The sequence below is a fragment of the Dryobates pubescens genome, chromosome 16 (genome assembly GCF_014839835.1).
Source record: "Dryobates pubescens isolate bDryPub1 chromosome 16, bDryPub1.pri, whole genome shotgun sequence".
NCBI classification, from domain to species: domain Eukaryota; kingdom Metazoa; phylum Chordata; class Aves; order Piciformes; family Picidae; genus Dryobates; species Dryobates pubescens.
Window position 1 is genome coordinate 19854662 of NC_071627.1, and position 15228 is coordinate 19869889.

At 42.1% G+C, this 15228-nt stretch overlaps 1 protein-coding gene across 1 annotated transcript in view; it reads right to left on the reverse strand.

Moving 5' to 3' along the window:
• Positions 1 to 15228, reverse strand: part of SGCD (sarcoglycan delta) — a 354310-nt gene that overhangs the window by 217286 nt on the left and 121796 nt on the right. The window contains exon 2 of the mRNA XM_054168463.1: positions 4134 to 4319. The gene's annotated coding sequence lies outside the window, so the exon portion shown is untranslated. The remainder of the gene's footprint in view (positions 1 to 4133; positions 4320 to 15228) is intronic.

Genomic DNA, 15228 nt, shown 5'->3' on the forward strand with positions numbered 1-15228 from the left:
TTCCTCAACGACCAGAGTGCAAAGTCATTACAAGGAGGTCATTGGTGCTCACAAGAGAAAGCTCTCCAGAAGAAAATAAACCACTATTTCAGCACGTTCTCTGAAGCAACGCTACAAATACCAGACTCCAGAAGGCAGAGCCACAGGCTGACAGTCCAGCAACAAGCCCATTTGTATGACTTTGGGCAGACCCACGCTGACTTCTCAGTACTTCAAGAGTACAGGTAAAGGACTATTATATTACAGCTCTGTGACTGATATTCCAAGAATCTTATGTTAGTTTTGGAGTTTCTTATTTTCTTTCAGAAATTCAACTCAGTTCTGCTGCTGATATCAGCTTTCTAATTCATTTTACACCAAGATTATTTGTTATCAGAAATTGTGCTTTGATATGTGTCAGGCTGATGGATTCAATAAAAGCCCTGTCAGGAGAAGCTGAGTGAGTAGGGCTGCAAAAGTGGTGTCATCAAGGGAATTGATACGTTAACAGCCAGTCTGCTGATCTTGCAACAAAACATGCAAACATCATAGCCATTTTATTCTCTCACCCTGGCACAACAGTTCAGAGAAACACTCGAAAACATTTGCATGACCGTTAGTCAAGCGAGCGAGCACGGTGTGCGCGCTGATAGAAGCCGCAGGTAAAAAGGGATCCTGCCTGCTGCCCTGCTTTTCTGTTTGGTGTGCAAAATCCAGTAAAGAAGAAGGAAGGCTTCATTCAAAATAAAGCTTTGAATTTTACTTGGGGAATTCATGCAGACATCCCACGACGCTCCACGTGAACTTTTCTTTCTAACAATGTCCTATTTTCAGCCACAACCAGCAGACCTGCACCCTTTCTCAAGTCGCTAAGAAGTTGCATTAATGTCTTATTTCGATATCCAAAACCCCAGGCACATAAAAATCAGTGTCTTATTTATTAACTCAGAAACAAATAAGGAGGAGGACATATTTGAAGGGAAAAAAATATGACTTTTTATCAAACCACATAATGCAGGGTGTAAGAAAAGGACACCTGCCCACTACTCTGCTGTAGGCCAAGTAGGGCTTGAATTCCAAGTCCCCTGTATCAACCCATCACAGATGCAGCACCACCTCTGCACTGCCCTGTAATGCAGAGAGATTTGATTGACTTCAACTGATTCAAGGAACGTTTGAGAACGGCCAAAAGTGTGGTGTTGAGAACCAACGTTTAAAAAAGAGATAAATAATATTACAGCCTAAACAAAACAAAGAGGAAAGTTCCACAGCAATTAATCTGAAAGAGGTGAATTACATGGAGGATTTATGCCCATGTAATGAAGACAATTAATTGCTACAAGATCCATAAAACACATTAAATTAACAGGGTTTTTCCCAAGTCGACTTGCAAGATAAAATTTATTAACTATGTTTAATGGCTACTTAAAGTTTTTTCTCTTACATATTTATTAAATGTGCTTTTTTATCAGCAGAACAGAGCATTTTACTAACTGGATTCTACTAATCTGAAAAAAAAGGAGCAATTTAAGAAGTAAAGAGAAAAAATAAAATTGCTCTATGTTATTTAGAGATCCATTTAAATTAGTTCCTCGCACAATAAAATTGCCATCACCACCACTGCAGAAACGCTGTTAAAAGGGGATTTTCCTGACTCACACGAGCAAAGATGAATGAGTTCAGCCAACATTATTTGGACACATGTTGTCATTTCCAGCAGAGAAATGGAGTAAATGCACCTTCTGATGTCATTTGGTGCTAGTGTGATCAAAAAACCCTCTGCTTGGGAAAGCAGGGCACAAGGAAGAACCTGGCTTAGCTCAGAGCAGAGACCTCAAACAGATCCACATCTAGATCTCATGCTTTGCCCCACAGACTCAGCTGCTCAGCCAAGGCTGTCTGTGCCTCCAGCTGTGGGTATTGGATGCACTTTTTGCAACACTCATTCCACACAAATCAGACTCAGATTTTATTGCTTAAAAGTGACCCAGAAGTGACTCTTTCCTAATCTATCATCTGTAAAATGAGGAAAAGTAGCTCTTCTGTTTTACAAGGGTGTCATGGGAACAGACAGTTGATGGTAGTCAATTATTCTGGTAAGTTTGCAGAAACCCCCAAGATGAACAGAGAGGATAAAAACCAGGTCTCAGCTACTTGAATGGACCATAGCAGTGCTCCCAACTCTAAACTTCAGCACAGTCATCTCAATCTACAACATTCTTCTTGAAGTTCAAATGTGAGCGTTCCTCAAATAAGAGCCAAGCTTTTAGATCTGACAGTCACAAAGTAAAATGTAGAAATATAACCAAAGTCCAACCTAGAGCAGAACACCTCAATAATTTTGCATGTATCAATCATATGGGAAATGCTCTTTGCCATCCCAAAGTGTGAGGCTCTACAAAGTCCTCCACAACTTCTGCACCAGTGTACTACTCATGCTGCAGTCTGAGACATGAATCTTAGACTGACAGTTGGACCAGCTCAGGTGGGAAGGATGTGGAGAGTTTGTCTAACCACTGTCCCACCCAAGTCCAGGTCAGCACCATAGTCACACCAATGAACCACCTTGGTGCAGAGCCCAGAACAGCCTGGGGCACCCTTTCACATACAAATCTCACACTTACACAGGGAAGGAGCAAATTGCTGTGATCTCTACATTATAATAGCACGAAATATTTCTCCAGAAGAGTCAAGAAGCCCTCTTGATTACAAAATACCTCTCCCACAGCCTCCCTCTTTAGATATTATAATCACAAGAGCAAAAGTTGGGAAATAAACAGAACTGAAACAAAAGCATAAGCAATGTTTAACAACCTCCCCTTCTAGACACCAGGTGCCACCAGAGCAGGCAGGTAAACGGAGCAAGCACTGCAGCGGATTTAATGATGGGAACCTCTCCTCCTGACAACAGTGTTGTCTTCTCAAAATGCCTGTACAAATTACAGCATATGCTGCAGTTGGAACAGACTTTGCCTGACCCTCAACATTTAAAAGTTAAGCACCTAATTTAAACTATTCCCAGCAACCTTTCCTGCAGTCATTGGAGACAGGTAAGCTCCAGACCAAGACAGCTCTGCCGAGGCACTGGAGTTTGAGCTTACAACATCCACAGGTAAGACTGCTGGTGCAACCAGACCAACAGCAGGAGAATGAATGCACACTCACCTGGATGCCTTCTGACTTCTTAGAGATTTATTTTCTCTTCTTTTTGTTTACACCCCTTCACTAATACCAAGTGCAGGTGTTATGGTGTTGCTGTACTTTCCACATCAAGATTATGCTGCTAGTTCAGCCACGTAAGAAAAGTCAATACCCGCGTGTAAACTGGAAAAGGATAGCATCACCTGATACCGTTCTTCTGAGATTTGAGAACCAGTGCTATAAATCTGGGGATTTTTTTAATTTTATTTTTTTTTATCAGCAAAACTTTGCCTTCACAAAAATATCTTGGCCTAGATAAGACAAGACAGAGAAACAGAGGCTACATTACTCTAAACGTTTCTACAGCACGAGCTTTGTCTACAATACATTCCTCGATTTCTTTCTAAAAAGATAATTGCATATTGCCTTGCTGCATTTATGGCATAACCAAGGCAACATTCGTGTGGCTATAAGAATCTCCACACATGCAAAAATTGCCAGTGCCACACAGCAAAGGAGTCACAAACAATTAAGCAATTAATTGGTATTTTTTCCCGTTCACGGCAAGCAACGAGAGTATCCAAAGCACAAAGGAAAGCACAGGGCTGTGCTACAAATGGGCTGCTTCAGCATCATTCATTTTATTTTGGTTTTCTTTTTTTCATGTCTGCCCCTCTGAACTGCAGCCATTAGTGAAACACAAAAAAAGCAGGACTTCCAAAATGCAGATGTCTGTCACCAAGCGTGCATCACCAACAGTGAAAAACCACCACAGGCATTTTGTTCAGTAACACACTTGATACAAGCACACACACCCTCAAGCCCAAACTTTAAAAACACTTCATTCTTTATGAACAATCTCCAAATCCAGCAAGAGCAAAGGTTACTTACAGAGGCAGCATGAGCATGGCACATATATAGCAACAAACACAAAGGCTGCTAGTTGTGTATTTTCCCCAGATATAGATAGTCGGAAAAGACCAACAGGAAAGAGCAGGGGGGAAATGACATACCTTACCAAATCTGAATGTGGGACACAACTCTTTTCAGAGCAACATTGGTGTGCAGGTAAGTTCCTCAGGCAACCACCAGGCACAATTCCTTTCTGAGCTCCCCAGAGGCTCCAGCTCCCCCTTGTCCGTGTCCCTGAGGAAGATGCAGTGTCCTCCAGTATTTCAGAGCCTCAGCTGCAAAATGTGCTGTTCAGAAAGAGGAAAAAGAAGGTGTGGCATTAAATTCTAGGGTCAGTTGTTTGGCAGATTCAGAGCAAAACATAAGACAACATCGGACAGGAATGAAATGTCAAGGTAGGACAAAGAGTCTGTGACAATCCATCATGCGTGGCACCTTTGGAGGGCAAACTTTGTATTCAAGAACTGTGGTGCGAAGCTATTCTTGCTTTACAGTACTTTAATAGTGTTCCTACACCAGGAAGTGAATGCCAGCCTGGCTGCTTTTTATTCCAGTCCAATATTGCAATAAGAAAGTTAAGTAATATACTGCTCCATAGGGAATATTTTTTATTCATTATGGCATTTCTGCAAAATAACAGGACTTTCATATTAAAAGCAGAGACATCATCTCAGTCTTAATACTTTGCACTGTTAAAATGGTTCTCAATCAAGGAATTCAAAGCTTCTAAACAGGCAACCACATCAGGACCTTACATGCAGCAATAAGTTCCCTATGTTTGGTCTCTAAAGCAATTATCAGTGACAGGTAAAGGGCATGAGCTTTCCTGGGAGGGTGAGAGATCAGCATCACCATGGTTTCTAGTTCACCATCACTGCTAGATGTGCTCAGTGTTTCCAAAAGGTCAGACCCTAGCGCTGAACATGGATGTGGAGGCCTCATTGTGGACACCCAGGTAAGAAGACAGCCAAGGAGATGACCGCGTGGCAGCAATGCTGTCAGCAACCACAAATCAAGAAGTTGTTCATATGCTCATCACTGTCAGGGCATTTATCATCTCTAATTGCTGGTATGTTGGAAAACACACATCCTTCCCCCACCTAGACAACACAGCCTGTGAAATGAGACCAGGCAAGGCAGCATAAAGCACGTGAGGACCAAGCAAAGGATCCAACCTCTCTAGGTAGAGTATATGCACATGTTCTTAAACCAGGCTCAGAGAGGGTTTTCTAACACTAACTCAGCATAGCAGCCATGAGCATACTCTAACTTTGCCTAGAAATGCAAAAAGACCAGAGGATAAAAAAAAAAAAAATATACAGACATATTTATTTCTTATACATCTCCTGCACAGGAGAAACCCTGTGGCAGCTCAAAATCCCACAAAATCCCATTCCATTGTCACAAAAAATCCTGAATCCATGAACAGGTTACAGCTAGCTGGAAAACACATTAAGTTTGGGGCTTCCAAGAAGGAAGATTTCGGTAATCTTTATGCAAAACTGCCCACATTGAAAGTTATCATCAGAGTGCTTTTAAAAAACTTTATATATACATAATGTTTACCAAAAGTCCACATAGCAACCATGGTCACACAGAAGAGAACCATCAAATGAATACGTTTTATTTAGCACTAATTTCTTCACTTGTCCTTGTAGAAGGGGTTTACATGATGCACCATACTTAAAGGCTCAGCAAGTGGAGCAACTTGAGAGATGCCCACAACAGGAGTCAGGGTGGCAGAGCCTAGCTTTGCAATTCTTGGTACACATTTCCAGGCTTTCTGTCTCTTTTGAACTCACACATGAAGGACAAAATTGGACCTTCACAGTTCCTGTCTTCTTCTAGGCTATCCATGAAAAATCAGACTGCCAGCCGAAATGGCTGCTGAATGACTTATAGGCATAGAAATGGCTGATGCTGCAGCAGTTTGATCTCCAGGTAGCAGCAAGACCTAACTCTACAGCTTTTAAGGGCTTTCTATCTCTGGAGACCAGAGTTACATTTACTTTTTCATTTTTGCTCGTAAATATTAATGCAAAATAGTCTCAAAGAAAAATCAGTGCTAGATTTTTGTGCATTACCTACAGCATCAGCTGAGTTGAGAAGTAGAAGTAACAACAACAGGACTAGATCATCATGGCAGGAGTCTAGTAGTAGGTTGGAAAAGATGTTTCTGAAAGCACCTCTTTAGCACAGCTTGCCAAAGTTCATCAAAAGCAAATTTCTTTGATAAGGAGTTGGCACATTCCTTCACTGTGCTGCTGCATGTGTGGATAGTTTCTCTGCTGTCTGAATTTCTGCATTGCTGGGTGGCTTATAAGTGACAGTACAGGCAGAAGCAGGCAGTGCCAGCTCTTGACCACAATAAAAAAAGCCAAACCAAGAAAAGCTGCTCTCAGTCCCAGCTATTACTATTATGGCATTGGGAACACAGCAGCAGCGAGCTGGGAAACACTGCTGCCAAGCAATTAACTGATCCAGGCTGGAAGCACACTGCTAACATGCAGTGATGTGGGAGGATGGGAAGTAACAAGATGTTTGGACATGGACATAAAGGGGAAAACAACTTTGGTCGTGACAAAATGCAACGACTGTGCACCATTCCCATCTCTCTGATACAAGAGACGTTGTATGGCATAATGAAATTAAATTTGTGGCCAGGATTCCCATGAGCAGCAAGGTACAGATGCTCTGGTATGAATGCAAAGTGCTTCCTCCACACTCTGATGATGTGCTTCACACCATACAAGGGGAGAAAGGGAGGGTGGCAGGCCAGGGACTGTTCCCAGTCAGCAATGTAGTAAGGTAAAAGACTGCTAAAAAATAATGCAAGCTATAATTTATATTGAGTCAGAACCTTTAGGGGGAAAAAGAAAATAAATTGTCAACAAATAAAATGTTTGCCAGTCCTGTGACCCAAACCTGCATGATGTTGCAGAATAACCCCTTCACACTGCTGACTTGGTGGTCAGTGAGCTAGCAGGTAAGTGGTTTCCCTCTAACAGTCAAGGAATCTGGACAGCCTAACACAGATCTCTGGAGATGCCATCTCAGACCTTCTTGACTTTGGGCAGCTCTAGTGAGCAGTTGCTTGGAGGGACAGAAAAGCCTGGGCTCATGGTTGACTGCTGGAACAACTGCCCAAGCCCAGAGCCCCAGAACTGTCCAATGGAAGCAGAGTGAGACAGACAGCACTATCCCTGAGAAAAATCCGTTCATTTCAGTCTGCAGCTGCTACAGGAGCGGGCACTGCTGATCCAAAATCAACTCTACACTTACAGAAATGCCCCACATGCTAGAAATTCCACCATTTTCATTAGTTTGGGTTCTAAAGTTCTGTGCTCTCCCCCATTCTTATTTGAGCAGATGAGGGGAGGTAACTGCCAAACAAGCTACAAATTACGTGCATTATCCCACCACTTGAGTTTTTTGCATTCAGTTTCTGGTGCCCTGGATTGAGTATTACTAAATTAACATAGTTAAGTGGTATCAGACGAGTCTTCAAGTCGCAAAAGCAGCCATAGATGTTCTCATTAATCAGAAAAGGCAGATGAGACATTTTTCCAGTAAAAAGAGAGTATTTCCCTTGGAGGAGTCTCAGTCCTTTACTGACAGAAAGCATGAATTATACAAAATAACTATACACTTTAGATGTAACAAACCAAATGAAATATTAAATTTGAAGACACCACTTCTATCTCAAGATGTTCCCAAACCACAGATCAATGAAGGCCAGGAGAGTCTCTCACAGGAAGCCTTGCTGTACCTTTACCCTCTTCTTATACTATTCTTTAGACATCAGCTATTGATCACTGTCAGGCTGAGGGCAGGAGCTGGCTGGACCCTTCTCTGACCCAGCACAGTCATCCTTAGACACGCAGCTTAAGGTGCAGCTTGGGCCTTGTGGCTAAGTATGACAATATTAGTGAGCATTTGAAACTTCACCAAAGGCAAAAGAAGTGTCTAGAAGCTGAACAACACAGCAGCAAACAAATATTGCAGTACAGTAGATATTCAAATTAGTATTAGTTTGTTTCATCAAAAATTAATTGCAATCTACCTAAACTACAATCGAAGAAATTAGTTGGGCATAGGGAAGATTAAATATTTAAAGTCTGTTGACTTAAAAATAATTGAAACTGTATCTCCTTGCTTTAATATTAAATTTCTTCTCTTTTCTCTGCTACTTTGATCATTAAGACATCAAAACTCTGTATGTGTGTGCATCCATGCAGACAAACGGGACACGCTCAGGTATATGTAACACGTTCACATACAGTCTCCTAATTTTCCTACTAAACTTGGGTTCACAGGCAGGGGTTGGTCTCTTCTCCCAGGCAACCAGCACCAGAACAAGAGGACACAGTCTCAAGCTATGCCAGGGGAGGTTTAGACTGGATGTTAGGAAGAAATTCTCCATAGAGAGAGTGATTGCCCATTGGAATGGGCTGCCTGGGGAGGTGGTGGAGTCACCATCACTGGAGGTGTTTAGGAGGAGACTTGATGGGGTGCTTGGTTGCATGGTTTAGTTGATTAGGTGGTGTTGGATGATGGATTGGACTCGATCTTGAAGGTCTATTCCAACCTGGTTTATTCTATTCTATTCTAGTCTACTCTATTCTATTCTACTCTATTCTAACACAGAGGAGCTCTGCTGGCAGAGCCAGAAGACAGGCTGTGGAACAGGCTAGGGAAAACACATTTTTATTGCTAAGTATTTAACAAGGTCAGCTTCCTCTGTAAGTGTAGGAAAAAAGATCCCACAGCAGATTCTGAACACAGCCAATTCATTAGCAGGTATATCTTCTAATTACAGCCTTGGACATTACTCCCCTACAGCTGAGCAGGCAACTGCTGCATTTTGCCATATCCTCAGGATTGAGCTAACTGTCTTCTCCTGAACTTCAGGCCAAATGCAATCCACCACACTAGCTTCATCCAAAAGCAAAGGTATTCAGTTCTGTCAAAGGATGCTCCTGGCTCCTCAGCTCAAGGGCTGAGACAAGTTTGCTACTGCATTTCATACGATTTGTTCCTCTGCTCCTGCCACGTCAAGGATCAACAACTCATCCTATCAGCTCCATCTCTAGTAAAGATCTCACATTAATTTAAGTGTAAAGGTGACACTGGTGAAAAAGGGAATAAAATGAGACTTTGAATCCTTCCTTCCAGAAGGCTAATGGTAAAAAATTGGTGGCAATGCTACTTTGGCACCTTTCCAACTATAACACATAGAGCATCCCCCACAGCCGTGTCCCAGACATACTTCATCATTCACAATAGCTCAGTACAAAACATAAATAAAACAGAAGTTGTCAGCACTACTGGCATGCAGCTGTTTTGAGGATGGGTTTTTTTTTTCCCCTTCTCTACTAACAAAAGAGTGAACTAGCAGAACTGCAATTCAAGTAATAAAATCCATGATTAGAAAATTTGGTGGAGGCTGGTGGTGTGATGGACCTCCTTGGGAAACTAATGAAAGAATGCAGGCAATAGTAAAATGAAGAATACATTGACTGAGATGAACATAATGGAATGCTGTGATGTTGCTGAAGATGATTGCTGGGGTTTTTTGTCATATGAGTATGAACTTAGGGTGTCCTGGACAAAGGAAATCAGAGCAGCAGCTAACCATGCATTGTAATAGTATTAATATTACATTAAGAGGTGCAATAGCTTGCCATGATAGAAAATGCTAAGACACTGCACAAGTCTGGCTGCTGTTGTGTATGTGTGAATAATTTCTGAAACTGAAGTCCATGAAATGCAGTAGAAATACTTCCAGTCTGAGATAAAACACACCTGCTGAAGCAAGGAGCTTACATTAGCAAAGGCTGCTCCTCAAGTTCAAAAGCATTAAGTTGAGGGCTATCATCCACCTGTCTAGCTGCTAACACTGCATTATACTATTAAGGTTTTTTATTATTATTACTACTACTGCAGTCTGGTTACACTATAAAATAAGATCTCTTGGGCTCCTTAGATTCATAAGTTTACATGTGCCCTTGTACTGAAGCTCTTTCAAGAGATTATTGTTTCTTCTGTCAGTGCAACTGAAAGCAATGATAAAGTTATAGCAGTGCATATGTCCTTGTCAAATAATGCTTTCAAAGAGCTGGAAGCACATTTGTGGGAGGAAAGTAAAAGCAATGCTTAACTGACTTCCTCAACAGCTTGCATTTAACTGGTCAGATCTTGGAAATAATTGAGCAGCAGCTGCATGATACAACCTCTGCTGATACGGCAATACGTAACTGGGTTTTCCTCTTACTCTAGCTTCAAATCAGAGCCTAAACATAAAACAACCATGTCACATGTTGGTATCACAGTTAAACCGCAAGCCCCACTTTTACATCAAGTGTGCTGGTGTACCTGGCTGCATCAGGTTTATTCACAGCAAATTTGACACATTTCTCCAGCCCAAAGTGCACTGTAGCAGCATCAATTTGTTTCCCAGCCTGCTAAAGGGCTTCATTTCCAAATTTAGGATGGCAGAACCCTGAATTCATTGGTAAGGTGAAGCCAGGGCCTTTATTTTCCCTTATCCTCTTTCTTTATCCCCTTTTTCAGGTTAGCCAGGGACAGACTTTTTGCAGAAGTCTAGACAGATTTATATCCTTTCCAGCTGCCCCTCTCCTCCTGTGGCTCTTATACCTACAAACCTCTGCGAAGGTGTCACCAGGGAGAGAGCTCCGCTCAGCAACCACAACATCAGAGGCAGGAAGTGCTGTGAAAACCTCAGCTGATCCAAGGGAAACAAAAGTTGTCAAGATATGCAGCAATACATTAAAAAAAAAAAAAAAAAGAAGGAAAAAAAAGGTAATCAGAGAATAAATCCCAACATCATTTTCAAGTGACAAGATGAACTTCTACACTTGCAAATCTAGTACACTGGGACTCTTTGGGGATGCTTTCTATATTCTGGAATTGAGGTACTTTTGAGGATGAAGAATGCTGGAAGTTCAACCACCTTTGGATCCCATTACCACAACTATATAGCATGTAAATGGTCTGTGTTACAGGATCAGGACATGAAAACATTAATTTTTTATAACCATACTGTAGTTCTCTTTCTGTTTCTCTTTCTCAAAGGTAGCTTGACCACTATTTCAGCTAATTTGAAATCTGTGCATTTGTGTTTTGCCACCCAAAACCAATTTCTCTGTATCTTCAGACACATTTCCAGCTTCCTTTAGCAATATATAGAATAGAATAGAACAAAACAGAATAGAATAGAATAGAATAGAATAGAATAGAATAGAATAGAATAGGACTAGACCAGATCAGACCAGGTTGGAAGAGACCATTGAGATCATCGAGTCCAACCTATCATCCAACGCTATCTAATCAATTAAACCATGGCACCAAGCACCCCATCCAGACTCTTCCTAAACACCTCCAGTGATGGTGACTCCACCACTTCCCTGGGCAGCGCATTCCAATGGCCAATCTCTCTTTCTATGAAGAACTTCTTCCTAACATCCAGCCTAAACCTCCCCTGGTGCAGCTTGAGACTGTGTCTTCTTGCTCTGGTGCTGGTTGCCTGGGAGAAGAGACCAGCTCTTCGGGTAGTTGTAGACAGCAACAAGGTCTGCCCTGAGCCTCCTCTTCTCCAGGATACATACATACACACACACAGATATATATATATATATATACATACCCAGACACACACACACATACATATATATATAATTTATTTCATTTTTGTTCAGGAATTCTCTTTTGAATACTTCACAAGAAATTCTGCAGCAGTTCTGGCACCAGCCTCACTCTGCTCTCACTGGAATCGGTGAGATTTATTACTGGCCTGCATTAAGACTGGTCATAAGAAACAACTATTTTTGCTGCCCTAATCTGTCACTGTTCAGAGATACTCTGCTTTGTGTTACTGTCATTTCTAACCCAATTTCTGCTGGAAAAATGAGTAAGTAAATGCATATCTCCATCTGCTGTTAAATGTCATTGCAAAGCAAACCTTTCGTCCTTCGCTAAAGTTGCTTATCTCTGAAGTTCTGTATTTAACTCTGTAACTTTATTGTTTATCTCTGTGGAACATATTGGGATAAGCTGGTGTACCAAATGTTAGAGAAAATACAAGTATATTGGATTCTGTGGCACCTGGAGGACACACAGCTGTCAGTCACTTGTCAACCCAGAGTCTGAGCAGGGTTTTTCATTATAAATTCAGATTGTTATTCACAATGTTTTGATTTTAAAAGCCACACACAGCATCAAACTCTGGTGCATCTCCTGAGAGTCTGAACGCAATCCTCCTGTGATGCTATAAGCCAAAAGTAGTTATATGAGGAGAAACAGTTGATTTCAGTCACACTGTAAACTTTGTTCAATGTTATACAGTGTGCTGGTGGAATTGCCACCCCTTGCCATAGTTTGACACTCTTGCAAGCCAGGGTCAACTAAGTCCATAAATGACACCCAAAAGCAGCCTCACTCACTAGTGATACACTTGATACACTAGTCTGAAAAGCACATCAGATTCACTTGAAAATTATCAGGCTCACTTTTGAAATGCAGCTTTTCCTATGTGGATCATGTAGTTGAAAAGAAAAAGGAAAATTCAACTCAACTTCTGAGGGAAACCAGAATAAAAGTGGCAAATCTCTAAAACCTCTAATTGCTTTAATTTCAGCCCCTGGCACAAGAAGAACAAAGCCAAAGGGTACAGAAGAGGGCACACAGGGCTCTGACAGTGCATCAGGGAGAAGGCAGGGGTGGATAGACACCTGAAACAGCCCACGAGGATTATAAAGGCTGGGTGAGTGCACTGGAGAGCCAAGAAGAGGCCAGAGTGGACCTTGGACTGCAGGAGGGTGACAGAGCTTTCTAAAAAGTGTCAGGACTTGGGAGTCAGTTCATGCATGTTAAAAATGATCATAAAAGGGAGCACACGCAAGCCCCAGAAGTTAGTCTTTTGATACACAGCCATTGATTTGCATTTGCAAATCAAGACTCCCTTAATGTCTTCTCCCCTTTCCAAAAGCATACACTGCTTCAAGTCTGTGCTTTTTGGGCCAGCCATCTACTCTTACATGCTGAACCACAGAAAACCTTCAATAAAAGCTACAGAGCAATAGCTAATCCAATATTGATGCAGCAAGCATCCCTGCCTCAGACTCCACAAGAGAAAGATCTTGAGTTCACCCATGTGAACATCTCCTGCTGCCTGCTCGAGAGAGAAGGTTAGATGGACTTCACCAAGCTATCTGAAATAGTCTTGCTCAGCCATAAAATAAGGCAGTGTCACACTGCTTCAGTCGGGGAAGGCTGGCTTCCTTCACGCGCTGTAAATCCTAACGAACGGAACAGAAACACAGCTCTCGGCAGGCTGCACAGCGGAGCCAGCAAGGATCTGAGCTGCCTTCGATCTCATTAGGTGCTCAGTAGTCTCAGAGCAATCTTTCTATTTGTGCTCAAAAGCAAAGCAGCTAAAAGTAGACTATCAAATGTAAAGGAGTTTAGAATAACCTTGTTATGAAACACGCTGAATTCTCTTCAGACACTGCTCAAGATTGCTGACTCCATTTGAAGTCCATGATTAGTAGACCCCAGCCAGAAATATGTCACTAAGCCCAGGCAGAGCTTGGCACGAGATGAAAAGACTCACTTAGCCACCCTCGGCAAGGAAACTATGCAAGTCACCTGAACCCTGTCTGAATCAAGTCATGGCCAAAGTATAATAACAAAATACAGATGCAAACTAGTCATGAGGGCAGAATTTGAAACAGGAATTGGTCTTACCACTGATAAAAACTTTTGTCTCCTCCAGATGCACACTGACAGACAAAAGTTAGCTTACAAGATAACTGCCGGTGCCATCAGGTGGTTTGATCTCCTCTCTTCCACCCTCAGTTCATCCTGCCAGCAGTAATTGCCTTCAATTCAAATCTCTTTGGAAATATGACCCCATAGAAATCATGCCTGAGAGTTTACTGGGCTTTGCCTCTTTTTTGAAGTCCTTCTAACACCCCCCCACCCCCCCCAAATAATAGCACCATCAAAAGCATCCTGCAGTTCTGCACAGATTTAAGTCAATTAGCACAGATTCATCTCAAGGGTAAATTTGTGTCAGTCTGCTCACCCTTAAACAACTGGATACTGCAAAAGCGCCTACAGCTATCTATTTGCATAGCGCTGCAAATGCTTTGAACACTACTAAAATAAAGTTCACTGACCTGAATTTATCTCTGGTGTAACTTCGCTGACTTTGGTGGGCTTTCGCCATTGATAAATTTGCCCTCTGGGTTCCGGGACATGAAATGACAATGAAATCACAGCTTGCAGAAATGTCAGTGAACAGGTTTGGATGTGGGCAAGCCTGCCCATCAAAGAAGTCTTCTCATGACAAATCTGCAAACTTTTGGCAGTTTGCAAAATGCTGCTCTTGGAAACATTTTGATAAGCTATGAATAGACTGCTCAGCCCCTGCTGAATTATAATTGGTCAAGCCTACCATACCAGAAATATCTGTAGGTCTGGGTTTTCAGTGAGGGCTTTCAAGACTTCTTTGATGGGAGGTACATTTTTCAGGCTTCCAGGTTTTCCTGAGCGTGTGAGCATGTGCATGTCAGCCTGGAGAAAAGGAGACTCAGGGGTGACCTTATCACTCTCTACAACTACCTGAAGGGAGGCTGTAGACAGACGGACGTTGGTCTCTTCTCCCAGGCAGCCAGTACCAGAACAAGAGGACACAATCTCAGGCTGCGCCAGGGGAGGTTCAGGCTAGATGTTAGGAAAAAGTTCTATACAGAAAGAGTGATTGCCCATTGGAATGGGCTGCCTGGGGAGGTGGTGGAGTCACCATCATTGGAGGTTTTCAGGAGAAGACTTGATGGGGTGCTTGGTGCCATGGGTTAGTTGTTTAGGTGGTGTTGGATTGGTTGATGGGTTGGACACGATGATCTTGAAGGTCTCTTCCAACCTGGTTTATTCTATGTATATGTATTCTATGTATGCATAAAGCTTTCACATGCATGCTAAAGTCACTTCTTCAGGGTTCTTCCTATGAAAAGCAGTATTTTGAAAGTCACAAACGGACACCATTCAAAGAAAGTGAAAAGCCCTGTGATATTTCCAATAAAAACAAACACACACCACCACACACACACACACAAAAGAGAGAGAAAATCCCAACCAAGTTCATAGTCTTATGTCCCTGAAGCTTCTATGTTT